This window comes from Somniosus microcephalus, chromosome 8, assembly GCF_052327205.1.
Source record: "Somniosus microcephalus isolate GS21.2 chromosome 8, FLI_Smic_1.0, whole genome shotgun sequence".
Classification (NCBI taxonomy): Eukaryota; Metazoa; Chordata; class Chondrichthyes; order Squaliformes; family Somniosidae; genus Somniosus; species Somniosus microcephalus.
The window spans coordinates 69,829,503-69,842,117 of record NC_140994.1 but is presented as its reverse complement, the minus strand read 5'-3'; the positions used below and the strand labels follow the sequence as shown (position 1 = coordinate 69,842,117).

Genomic DNA, 12,615 nt, shown 5'->3' with positions numbered 1-12,615 from the left:
CCCCAGACCTGAAACAACAAAGTTCAGCCACCTGCAAATGATCACTGGTAAAAACTCCTTTGTAATGGTGGAGCTGCAGCTGTTCGTAAGCAATCCACTTGAGAGGCCACCAGGATTACCTGGCATGTTCCAGAGGAGGTGTGTAGGATGGGGGAAATGTGTTAAAATCAGAAAGGCCTCTCAAAATGGGATTACAGAGGCAATTAAGTGGTTGTTAAGAGCCTTAAGGGCCTATCCTGCCTCTTGGATGGTGGGATGGGAAGCGGGTCAGAAAACACGCATTTGGGAAAATTACTCGGAGGCGGGATGGAGGTGGGATCGGGCCCGCCCACCAGTTTTGACAATTTTAACAACTCACACGCCTCCAATCCCGCCTCCTCGGGCCTGGGAAAATCGAGCCCTTACTTTTTTTCCCTTCTGCATAATTAAAGAATGACTCATATGATTTAATTTGAGTATGTTTTTAAGCACTTGTCGTGTGTGTTTACTGAGCTTTCCTCCGATGCTTGTACTTTTTGTGTTTTGAACATCTCTGTGTTGGTTATCGATGTGTCCTACTGTTAAGCGCTTTCTTCATTGAAGAAATAGTACAAGTAAGTGGGCATACATCCAAGTAGTGAGATATGTAAGGGGTTTTTAGATCGCAGAGGTTTCTCTCTCTAGAGGCCTCTCTCTCTTGCACAGTAAAAAAACCTTGAGTGGTTCGATCCACTCGCCCCTTAGGTTCTATACACTGGACTTTGAGGCAGGAACTACAATGCAGAGAATACTCTATAGATCAGGTTTAATGAAAACGAAATGAAATTTTATTGCATAAAGGAACAAAATTGAATGTAAGCCAATAAGGTACATGGGAGGGAAAAACAAATCATAATACAGGACTAACCAACGTATATACAGGCATGATATACTTTACAAAAGTCATCTTGAAATGGGGAAACACACGGAACATCGAGGGACAACAACTCATAATTAATTATACCCAAAATGCCCACCCACTAAGCCTAGCTAGATCAGATTATGAGGGGCCAGAAACATGCTCACCAATCCAATGAGAAAGTATAAGATTTTGAAAGGCCTGCATTTTGATCCTCTCAGGCGTCCTGTCTCCACGTGGTCAACGCTGCGGGCTGCGACACTCTCTCTTCTTCCTCGAAGTGAAGGTCACGGACAGGCTGGATGCTGGCGGGCCTGGACGGCGGCGTGGACGGAGACCACCTATTTGATCATGGTCAAATAGGTTTCTTCGCAGAGCCCTGCTGGTTTACCATTTTCAGATAGGTTTCTTCTGAAGGGCTGCTGTCCTTCGTCTCGTCAATGGCCCGGGGTTTGTCGATGATCTCCCGATGGTTACCCCGGGGCGGGACGCAGACTCGAATCACCTTCTTGGCTGGTCTCCAGATCGACGTTCCTCCACGGCTCTCGAAAAAGCAAGCTAGCTCAAAAAGTTACCGATCAAGCTCCAAGATGCTACCAGCTACAAGCTACAAGCTGCAAACTGCAAGCTACCGATGGCTACCCCGGGACTCCAGTTATACTTTTCCGTGGAGGCCCTTATCTCCCGCCAAATCAAGGTTAGTCTTTGTTTAACTTTTGGCGGGCTTGTAGCACAGCGGGGTAGTCTTTGTTTTTAAAGTATCTTCGGATGGCTGGTAACTGCCATCTCTGGTCTGGAACGACCCTGTATTGTCTTTAATGTCCTTCTGATGTCTTAAACGGTGCCTGATGTTCCCCCTATGAATATGAAACTGTTTCCCTTTGTCTGGGTAAACATTTTGATGGCCTTTATCTACAGGCCGATCTGATCGGATCTGCATCCAATCTATATGTATGGGGCTCTGTCTGGTTTCGTTTTCCCTGAAACTGCCTTCCAGAACCTACTGTGGGCTGAATCCACAAAAGCTGTCTGGGGACTGCAGGAACCATTTTAAAGTGTCCCAAAAGCTGGTCATGGGGTCTGGCGGACATTTTATGTGTCCCTTTTTCTGGGCTTCTTTTAAAACAGTCTTTAAAAGTTAAGGCCTTTTCTGCCAATAGACCCTTATAGGACAATGTTCAATTTTGCGAATTCTACAGATATTAGAAGGCCCGTTACCTGGATCCGCGACAGAGTTAGGGATCATGAAAGGGGCACTGTCAGTCATAAAAAGTTGTTAAGTAATGTATTTGATGTAAGCCCCCAAAGTGTGGACTGAGTGATATACACAGTCGACAACACTGGCTTGTTGTAAGAAAGACAGACCCAATAATTGAAGTAAAAACGGTTTATTCAGGCCTGGGGAGCTATGGCTCTTGCGTCCCAACACAAGGCTCCAACTCCACCAAATCTCTTGAGGTTTACACAGTTATACACATATTCCGAGACCTCCTACTCCAGAGGTCCAATCGATTTAAAAGTCTATACATTAATCACTAATTAGGTGTGCCTAACTTCTACAAGGTAACCAATAACATAAGTTTCACTTTTCACTGTATGGGCCTGTGGCCCCTCTGATTTCTTGGAAATGAGTCATCAGGTCATGTGATTTCTGAGAAACGAGACCCTCTCTCTCTTGACCACTACTGAGTTTCATTTTTCCAGAAAAGGGTTATGTCATTGTCTCTTTTTGTAAGTTTCATCTCTCTAAACTGGTATGGTCATTTCTGCAATTAAACATACGAGTAATTAGTACATTTCATCTTTAAACATTTTGCTGCGCAATTGCGTTCTACTAAACGTGCCCTGTTACGCTCATTTTTAAATCTTACTTCAGTATTTGTACTATCTTGTATTAAAATTCTCATTCTTGTTTTCAAACCACTCCATGGCCTCGCCCCTCCCTATTTCTGCAACCTCCTCCAGCCATGCAACCCTCTGAGATCTCTGCCCTCCTCTAATTCTGGCCTCTTGCGCATCCCTGATTTTAATCACTCCACCATTGACGGCCGTGCCTTCAGCTGCCAAGGCCCTAAGCTCTGGAAATCCCTCCCTAAACCTCTCCACCTCTCTACCCCTCTCTCCTCCTTTAAGGCGCTCCTTAAAACCTACCTCTTTGACCAGGTTTTTGGCCACCTGTCCTAATATCTCCTTATGTGGCTTAATGTCAAATATTGTTTGATAATGCTCCTGGGAAGCGTCTTGGGACATTTTACTATATTAATGCCACTACATAAATACAGTTAATCACCGTTCATTCTGATTGAGAAAATATGAGCCGTAATCTCTCATTGCGAGGTGCTCAGTATCTCACCCAGTGGTCATTGTTGGCTTGTGAGCTGGACAGGGAGTATCAGTGGGCTGTTTGACAATGTGGGACCATTACCACAGAGCATGATTCTGCCCTTACGTGTGCACTTGGTGTGGAGATCATAGCTGATTAATTCTCTCCCCAGTCAAACCTGTTGATAACCCTTCCACTGCTGCTCCACTGAAATCAGCAGATCCCAGGGACTGAACCTTAGGCTGCCCTGCTTGGTATTGCTCTATGCGTTTATCCATTGACATAATGTCATTATTTCGCAGAAGATCAGGGGAGTTCTGGCCAATATTTATCCCTCAACCAACATCACTAAAAACAGATTATCAAGTTTGCTGTTTGCAGGAACTTGCTGTGTGAGAATTGGGAAATAGGTTGCCGCATTTCCTACATTACAACAGTGACTATACCTCAAAAGCACTTAATTGGCTGTGAAGCGTTTTTGGATGTCCTGAGGTCATGAAAGGTGCTATATAAATGCAAGATCTTTCTTTTTTGTAAATGGAGGGCAAAAGTTAGCACTTTGACTGTACAGAAATCAACAACAACAACTTGCATTTATATAGCACCTTTAATGTAACGTTAATTCCAAGGTGCTTCACAGATAGGCATAAGAAAAAGAAATACTGAGCCAGGAAGGGAGAGGTGGTGAGGGGTGACCAAAAGCACGGTCAAAGGGATAGGCTTTTAGGGGGATTTTAAAGCAGTGAAAGAGTAAGTAGAATACTGAACTGCGGCCTCAAGGATGATGTTTACTGCAACTAAAAACACTACTTAAAATTTACTGATGCTCCTCCCAACTAACATAACCTTTGAATGTGGAATTAATCTACTAAAGTAGAACTTGTGGGGAAAAACTCACAGCTTAGAAATCATCAGAAAGAGGAAGCGATGGCCATGAGTAGAAGAACTGGGATATAAAGGGAACGCACAGGGGAAATACCAGTACAGAATGATTGTGGTTTTAAGTCTCATAGTCAGGTTTTAAATGGATTTCCAAGACTGGTACAAAATCTGGTCCAGGTGCAATCTGCGGGGGGAAAAATAAATTGTGATGCGTTAAAAGAGAAAAATGTTTGAAGCTCTGGTAAGCTGTTGGCAGTCGGAATGGAGACAGTGGCTGAGGGAGGTAGAAGCTACTGGAGCTGACATGATGTAAGAAGATGCCATTTGGAATTAACAACAAAAACAATGATGAGGAAAGACAGGAGGAGGCTGGTGCGGAGCATAAATGCTGGCATTGCCTGGTTGGGCCGAATGGCCTGTTTCTGTGCTGTATATCCTATGTAATCCTATGTAACAACTTTATAATTATATAGCGCCTTTAACGTAATAAAACATCCCAAGGCGCTTCATAGGAGTGTTATCAAAAAACAACAAAATTTGACACTGAGCCATATAAGGAGATATTAGAGCAGATGATCAAAAGCTTGGTCAAAGAGGTAGGTTTTAAGCAGCGTCTTAAAAGAGGAAAGAGAGGCGGAGAGATCTAGGGAGGTAATTCCAAAGGTTAGGACCTAGGCAGCTGAAGGCATGAACGCCAATGGTGGAGCTTTTAAAATTGGGGATGTTCAATAGGCCAGAATAGATGGAGCACAGGGGTTTAGAGGATTATAGGGCTGCAGGAAATTACAGAGATAAGATGGGGCGAGGCCATGGAGGGATTTGAAAACAAGGATGAGAATTTTTAAATCAAGGCGTTGCTTAACCGGGAGCCAATGTAGGTCAGCGAGCACAGGGGCAATGGGTGAGCAGGACTTGGTGCGAGTTAACACACGGGCGGCAGAGTTTTGGATGACCTCAACTTTATGGATGGTAGAACTAGGGAGGTCGGCCAGGAATGCATTGGAATAGTCAAGTCTAGAGGTGATAAAGGCATGGATGAGGATTTTGGCAGCAGGTAAGTTGAGGTAAGGGTGGAGACGGGTGACATTATGAAGGTGGAAATGGGTGGTCTTAGTGATAGAATGGATACGAGGTAGGAAGCTCAATTCATGATCAAGTATGACACCAGGGTTTGCAAACAGACTTGGTCAGCCTTAGACAGTTGCCAGGGAGAGAGATCGAATCAGTGGAAAGGGAATGGAGTCTGTGGCATGAACTGAAGACAATGGCTTCGGTCTTCCCGATATTTAATTGGAGGAAATTTCTACTCATCCAGTGCTGGATGTCGGACCAGCAGTCCGACAGTATAGAGATGGTGGAGGATTCGAGAGAGGTGGAGGCGAGGTAGAGCTGGGTATTGAGGAAATCTACATGATATAAGGGGTTAATTTCAAGTGTTTGCTGGGTAAAAGTTTTCAGACTTGACACTAGGCAAGTGTCGATGTGTAACTAGAGCTATTGCACGTACTCGAACTACAGCCAAGAACAGATGCCTGCCCACCTAATGGTACCAATGACCTGATAACTTGTGACCGAAAGCAAAGCTTGCCTCCCTTATATATGATTAAAGAGGACCTCCGGTTACACGATTCATGCCCTGTTATAGATTAACGGTTGACTTATGTGTCCAGGATCCTTCTGTCAATATGTTATTTCTACCTGATGATTAATCTAAAATGTATCCTGATAGAGGAACAAAGGGATTTCAATCAAACTTGTTTGTTACACTGTATAAATATAGAACGTTTACACTGTATCATTGGAATAGTAGCCTCACCCCTTGAGTGGAGGTACTGATTCCCCTTGCAAGAGAAGTTAAATAAAAGGCCTGTCCGTCTGACGAATCCAAGTGTGTATTGAGTCATTACCCAGAGCTAAGAAGTAAGGCACTTCTACAGTATCATCAACGTACATGTGAAAACTCACGTTGTGTTGCCAGATAATGTCACCGAGGGGCAGCTTGTAGATGAGAACCTGCAGGGAAAAGCTGGAGACCATTGTACAAGTAACTTGTGACACAGGACACTCTCACCTCCTGCTGGTTAGAATCATTTTGAGTTCATTGGTTAGAATAATAAAAGGATATCAAGGCATGAAGCAAGTAAAAACTACCATAGGCTCTGTATAATTTATTTATTCTCCTGAGAAAAGTTTCTCCATGTTCCCCCAAATTCAGTTGAGTAAATTTCCAGCATAGTTCCTGTGTGTTGTGTCCTGAGCCAGCCTATTTTGTGTGTGCAACGCACAGGAGAAATGGGTCGACCCGCTGGGGTCGATTTTCATTGCCTTCGCCTGGTGTTAAGAGGGCCTCAAAATGGGGTTGGCTTCCTTACTGCTCCCTTAACACAGGCGATGGTGGCCGACGCCATTTTAAAAGGGGCCTACCACCAAGTGTCCAAAGCGCCTTCCTGATTCAGGTGATAGGCCCCTTTTAATCTGTAAATCGGGGTCCTGCGCAGTGCAGACTCCGACCAGTTCCATGGGCCATGGAAGAGAAGAAGCCCAGCAAAGGTAAGCCTTGAATTATTTTTGTGGGCCTCAAAGGAGCAGGAGTGCACCACCGGGGCCTACAAAAATAAGCTGGTCCCCTGCCGAGCCGGGATCCCCAACTTCCATGATTGCGCCTCCCCCCCCTAGCGACTTACCTTCCTGTGTTCCTTGGCTGAATCTGGTGAGCTGTTTCAGGATTGCCGCCCTGTCGCTCACCTGGTGAATGTAAATGAGGCCGGAGACTCGAAATCACAGGGCGGCCTCTTCTCCGCCGGAATGGGTGGCCGACCAGCGTGCTCCGCCGAAAAGTCAAAATATAACCCACAGTGTCTGGTCCCCACCCTAATTGCACTGCCTGAACTCTTCCTGCCAGGCTTCAGACAGGAGACAAAACAAAGAGGTGGTTTCTATTTAAATTTGATGCTCATTGCGTCCCAGTGACATCATAGCAACCCGCAACCTGTTTCCTTCACTTTCGCCTTTTGCAGGGCAGCCCAACCAACATTTCAAACACAGATGCACTGGTAGTCCATTGCTCAACACAAAGCTCTTTTGTAGAGCACTGGCTCATTTCTTAGAGCTTTGCTTTGGGTGAAGGATTGCTCTGCGAGCCAGATTTTTTTGTGGCATCTGGGTGTTTAAGGAAGGCACCATCCTCTGCAGCACAATGGGGCTCCCTTCTTTGTGTTCCTCAATATTTGCGGCTCCTGAAGTTCCATGTGGGTTTCCCCCATCTCCCACTTTAACTCCAGCAGTAGACTAGGGAAACCCCTGGGTGAACAGCAGTTTTAGTTGAGTTACGACAGAAGATGGGGGGTGGGGGGAGACATCTCTCTGTGGTATTTAGAGGAGGTGGAAGAGGATGAACAGGAATTCATCTTGGATGCCAGGGAGGTGAGGCAGCCCCGTAGCAGGAGGGCACCTTTACGCTGTTACCCTGTCGAAGTAAATGGAAATGAAATCGGGAGAGATGTTAAACAGGCTGCCGATTCGCTAACAACCGTTTTACACTATCGCACAAAGTCAAGATCTACACCTTTGTCTTCAGGTTTATCCGGTTTACTGTGATCAATTTATGTCTCATCCATTCGATGGTTGCCTTGCTTAACTTTAAAACATTGGCTTGTGACACTTCCTTCTCCCTCTCAAACCGAACATCAAATTCAATTACAGTATATTCTCGTCACTATTTGCAAGATGTTCCCTTACCGTCAGATTGTTAACTCATTCTGATTCAATACTCAACACTAAAGCTACTGTGACCTGTTGCCTATGATCAGGCGGCAGCTGTTGATGATTCTGTCATCCCCATTTGCAACATTTTATCTCTCCTGAGTTCAATCCTAGCACAGACTGTGCCTTTAATTCCTTCCTCCCCTCCTCCCCTCCCCCTTTCCCTGCCCTTGCACTTGCTTAAAAACCTGTTACATCTCCAACTTTTTCCAGTTCTGACGAAGGGTCATCGACCTGAAACGTTTACTCTGTTTCTCTCTCCACGGATGCTGCCTGGCCTGCTGAGCATTTCCAGCATTTTCTGTTGTTATTTCAGATTTCCAGCATCCGCAGTATTTTGCTATTGTATGACCTGTTGCCTTATCGGTTCTAAAACACATTGGCGGTAATTTCAACTTTTGCTGATAGTATAGAACGGGAGATAGCGGATCAGCTGCCTGTTATATACCTCTCTTGATTTTCCTTTCCAATGACATCAATCCAAGAATTCAATTTAATCTGATATCACCCATTTTACACTATTCCAAAAGTTAAAAATAACCCTATTTTTCCAGAAAATATGTCCCAAATACATTCTGGAAATTCATTGCCTTTACTACTTAAGCTGTTCTGCTTCTCCCAGTCTATGTGAAAATTAAAAGCTCCCATTATAACTACATTATTTCTGCTAAATGCTTCCCTGATCTCCATATTTATACATCCCCCCACTCCATCACTACTATCAGGAGGTCTGTAGACAACTCCCACTAGAGTCTTGCATCAATTGCAGTTCCTTAGTTCTACCCACAGTGTTTCCATTGTCTGATCACCCTCACTGAAATCCTATCTTTCTACTGTTGTTTTAGAGTCTTTTATCAATATTTAGCTCCCAGTCATGCCCAGCTTGTAGCCAGGGCTCCGTATGCCCTTTAAGCTGAAATTGTGCTTCGAGCTCATTTGCTTTATTTTTATGCTTGTGCTTTGAACTGAAAATATTTCCTCGAATGAGAATCATAGAGAGATATATTGTTCTCCATTTTATTGGAAAAATCAACACACATATAAAGCGGGAAACAGTGTTTTATGCTCAGATTTACTTTTTTCATCAAAATCATCAAATGCAGGAAAATGTACCTCAGAGTACTTGATTATCTCTGGCTATACTCATCCTTTCACTCATCAGACCATTCTCAATCAGTTATTTAACTCATTTTAATGTAGCATTAACTGCTGTTGTTGTTAATTTATTAAACTCGGTTATTTGTTCGATAACTTGACCTTGTATTATAATCATATTTGTAAATTAAATCATAGTTGTCCCTTGACGTAGTTTGGGATTGGCTAAATGACCTGTAATCTATTGGTCTTGAACATCTTGAAGTTCAACATTGATAAACAGTGCCATCTTGTGACAAAATAGAGTCAAAAGCATCGATTTAGTTTTGTACAGCTCATTATCATACACATCAATATAACTCAAAAAAGTTAACAGAGTTCCCCAAAAAAGCAGACAATTTAAAAAACAATGTGCAAGTGAAAATCTCCCTGAGTAAAGAGTTTTGAACAAAACCCCTGCGTCAAGGTGACTACAATTCACAAGTACTTTGTTGGCTGTGAAACACTTTGTGATGTCATGATGTTGTGAAAGGCGCTTTATAAATGCAAGTCTTTCTTTTTCTTTGACTGAATAAGTAGCCGCATGTAAATGAGGAGGTAGTAGAGAAATTGGATAGGATAAAACTGGATAAAAAGGTAGTTAAATGGTTGGCAGCGATCAAAGTAGTAAAGTCACCCGCTCTGGATGGGTTGCATCCTAGGTTGCTGAGGGAAGTGAGGATGGAGATAGCGGAGGTTTTGGCCACAATCTTCCAATTCTCCTTAGATATGGGAGCGTGGTGCCAGAGGACTGGTGGATTGTAAATGTTGCACCCCTGTTCAAAAAAGGGGAGAGAGATAAGCCCGGCAACGACAGGCCAGTCAGCCTAACGTCGGTGGTAGGGACATTTTTAGAGACAATAGTCCGAGACAAAATGAATTGTCACTTGGAAAAATATGGGTTAATAAATGACAGTCAGCATGGATTTGTTAAAGGCAAGTTGTGTTTGACTAACTTGATTGAGTTCTTTGATGAAGTAATGCAGAGGGTTGATGAAGGTAATGCAGTTGATGTTGTCATAAAACTGTGGTGGGTGTTGGCGAGGTGAGTTTTGGGGCATGGAGTCAGCACCCAGCAAGCATTCTCCAATTATTATTATCCTTCCTGTACTGATTCACTTTCTCAATCCTCATGGCTGGGGCAAACTTTGATCAGCAAGGCTACACTATATGGATTCAAGTATTTCTTTCTTTCTTTCCTTCTTTCCTGGTTTCCTTCTTTCTTTCTGCCCCAGTCCCCCTCTCGCCATATTTCCCCTACCCTTTGTGTGGAAAAGGTGCTTCCTGATTTCGCTCCTAACTAGCCTAGCTCTAATTTTAAGATTATGTGCCCATGTTCTGGATTCATAGAATCATAGGCCGGAATTTTCTGTACCTAGGCAGGTCGGGTGCGGGCGGTCGCTGTGGCGGGTCGCGACCCTGTTCCTCATTCCATCCCGCTCCTGAGATCGACTTTCCGTTAATGGTGTCTATTAAGGCCGCCTTGCGCGTTACCTGCCCCTATTAAATGGTGCAGGTCTGATGACGTCATCGACGACGCGCTTTCAGCTGGCCACATTGCATTTGAAGGTTCATCCAGGATAGTTCAGGCATGGAACTGCATCATTAGACTGCTGCAAAGAGTGGCAAACATGACTGCACAGAGGCAGAGGGCTGCACCCAGGTTCTCAGATGACTCCCTCCATATGCTTGTGGAAGGAGTGAGAGCACGCAGGGAGGTCCTCTTCCCTTCCGATGGGCAGAAGAGACCTGCCCAGCGGACCAAAGGAGCCTGGCTCCAAATAGCAGAGGAGGTCAACAGCAGGGATGTGGTCAGGAGGACCTGGCTGCAGTGCCGCAAATATTTCAATGATCTCATTAGATCAGGAAAGGTGAGTGCAAAGCCACACTCAACTTCATCCTGCTGTGCCTCTTATCATATCAACATCACTCTGCCTTCCCAACCCTACTCCTGCACATCCTTAGTCACACCACCATACCTTGCACCTCCACCCATCCTTCTCTCTCTATCTACATTATCACATCCTCAGCTGACTAACCACCCCTCACACTCACCCTCATCCTAGTGCAATACCAACTAACAACACACAAGGAGGCCATTTCGTATTGCCACCCACTCCATCATAGTCACCCTTTAAATATGTAACCCATCCATTCCTTACACTCATTCCATCACTCTCACTCAACCTTCTCTTCTTTCCCTCCTTGCAGGAAAAGAGAGCCCACAATAATAGGGAGAGGGAGAGAAATGGAGGTGGCACTCCATCATTGGCCACCTTAACAGCAGTAGAGGAGGTTGCCTTGGAAGTGTCAGGAGTCGCATAGCAGCTGGAGGTAGGAGACGGAGAGAGGGAGACATCTCAGTAACCTAGTGACAGAAATACATCTCATACAACCACGTGGCATACAGCAGTCACTCATATGGGGACTGATGTCAGCAGCCAGTCAATGTTCATCATGTGCATAATGGTATCATTACCCATTCTTGATAAGACATATCGAACTCATCTCTTTACTTTCCCACAGGTCCATCAAGAGGCCTCCCCCCCTCGCCCCCACTGTCCAGGAGGAAGAGCAAGACGACTCCTCAGAGGAGCCTCCAGCCTCTGAGGGCGCAGCATCACCAGACATAAGCGCACACAGCAACAGCGCAGATAAGCACACCTCGGTGGGTCCCACACAAGATAGAGTATTGTTGGCACCTGGTGTCTCACAAGTCACAAGTGAACAACAGCAGATGGTGGAGACAGGGACAGCAGTGGAGACTCCTCACTGGAAGGTGCAGGACGCTCCCAGCTCTGCTTAGCTGCATGCAGACGCTGAGCCTCGGGGTCCATCCAGAAAGAGGGCGATCCTGGAGGTGCAGCAAGAAGTGCAGGAGGCTCTGACAGGTTTTGCGACCGCAATGTCAGCAAATGTGCAAAGAATGGAGGAGTCCATCTCCAACATGAGCACCACCATGTCGCAGGCGATGGCAACTGTAGGCTCTTCCATGGATAGGATGGCCATCTGCATGGAGCAGCTAATGCACCACTCACAGGAGCACATGGTCTCTGTGGAGAATAGATGGCAGAGGTTCATAGACCTCCTGTCTAGGAGGGATGTCAATGTAGACTTGGGTCCTCATGGCCCCACTGCTGTGCAGCAAGGTGCTCTCCAGCTCCCTGCTAGCAGGGAAGTGCGGGTGGCCCATGAGAGGGATGATGGTGAGAGGGAAAATGGAAGTGGGGGCTCCTCTCAAAGTGCTCACACTTCTCCCCCATTGCTCCCCCCTCAGTTAGAGACCCAGGTGACCAAGTACTGATTTCATTCAGTTCTTCCCTCTCATTAGACCCTATGTTCCCCGACATCTCTGGGAGTTTATTTGTGTCCTCCTTTCTGAAGACAGAACCAAAGTATGTATTTAATTGGTCTGCCATGTCTTTGTTCCCCATTATAAATTCCCCTGATTCTGACTGCAAGGGACCTATGCTTGACTTTACCAATCTTTTTCTCTTCACATATCTATAGAAGCTTTTACAGTCAGTTTTATGCTCCCTGAAAGCTTACTCTCATACTCTATTTCCCCCTCTTAATTAATCCCTTTGTCCTCCTTTGCTGAATCCTAAACTGCTCCCAATCCTCAGGTTTGCTGCTT

The 12,615-nt window shown here is 45.1% G+C and overlaps 1 long non-coding RNA gene across 1 annotated transcript in view; it reads right to left on the bottom strand.

Annotated features, from left to right (window-relative positions):
• Positions 1-2,249: 2,249 nt before the first annotated feature.
• The window catches only part of LOC147113629 (uncharacterized), a 34,570-nt gene continuing 24,204 nt past the window's right edge, over positions 2,250-12,615 (bottom strand). Inside the window, exon 3 of the long non-coding RNA XR_015079244.1 lies at positions 2,250-2,643. This is a non-coding gene — a long non-coding RNA (uncharacterized LOC147113629). The remainder of the gene's footprint in view (positions 2,644-12,615) is intronic.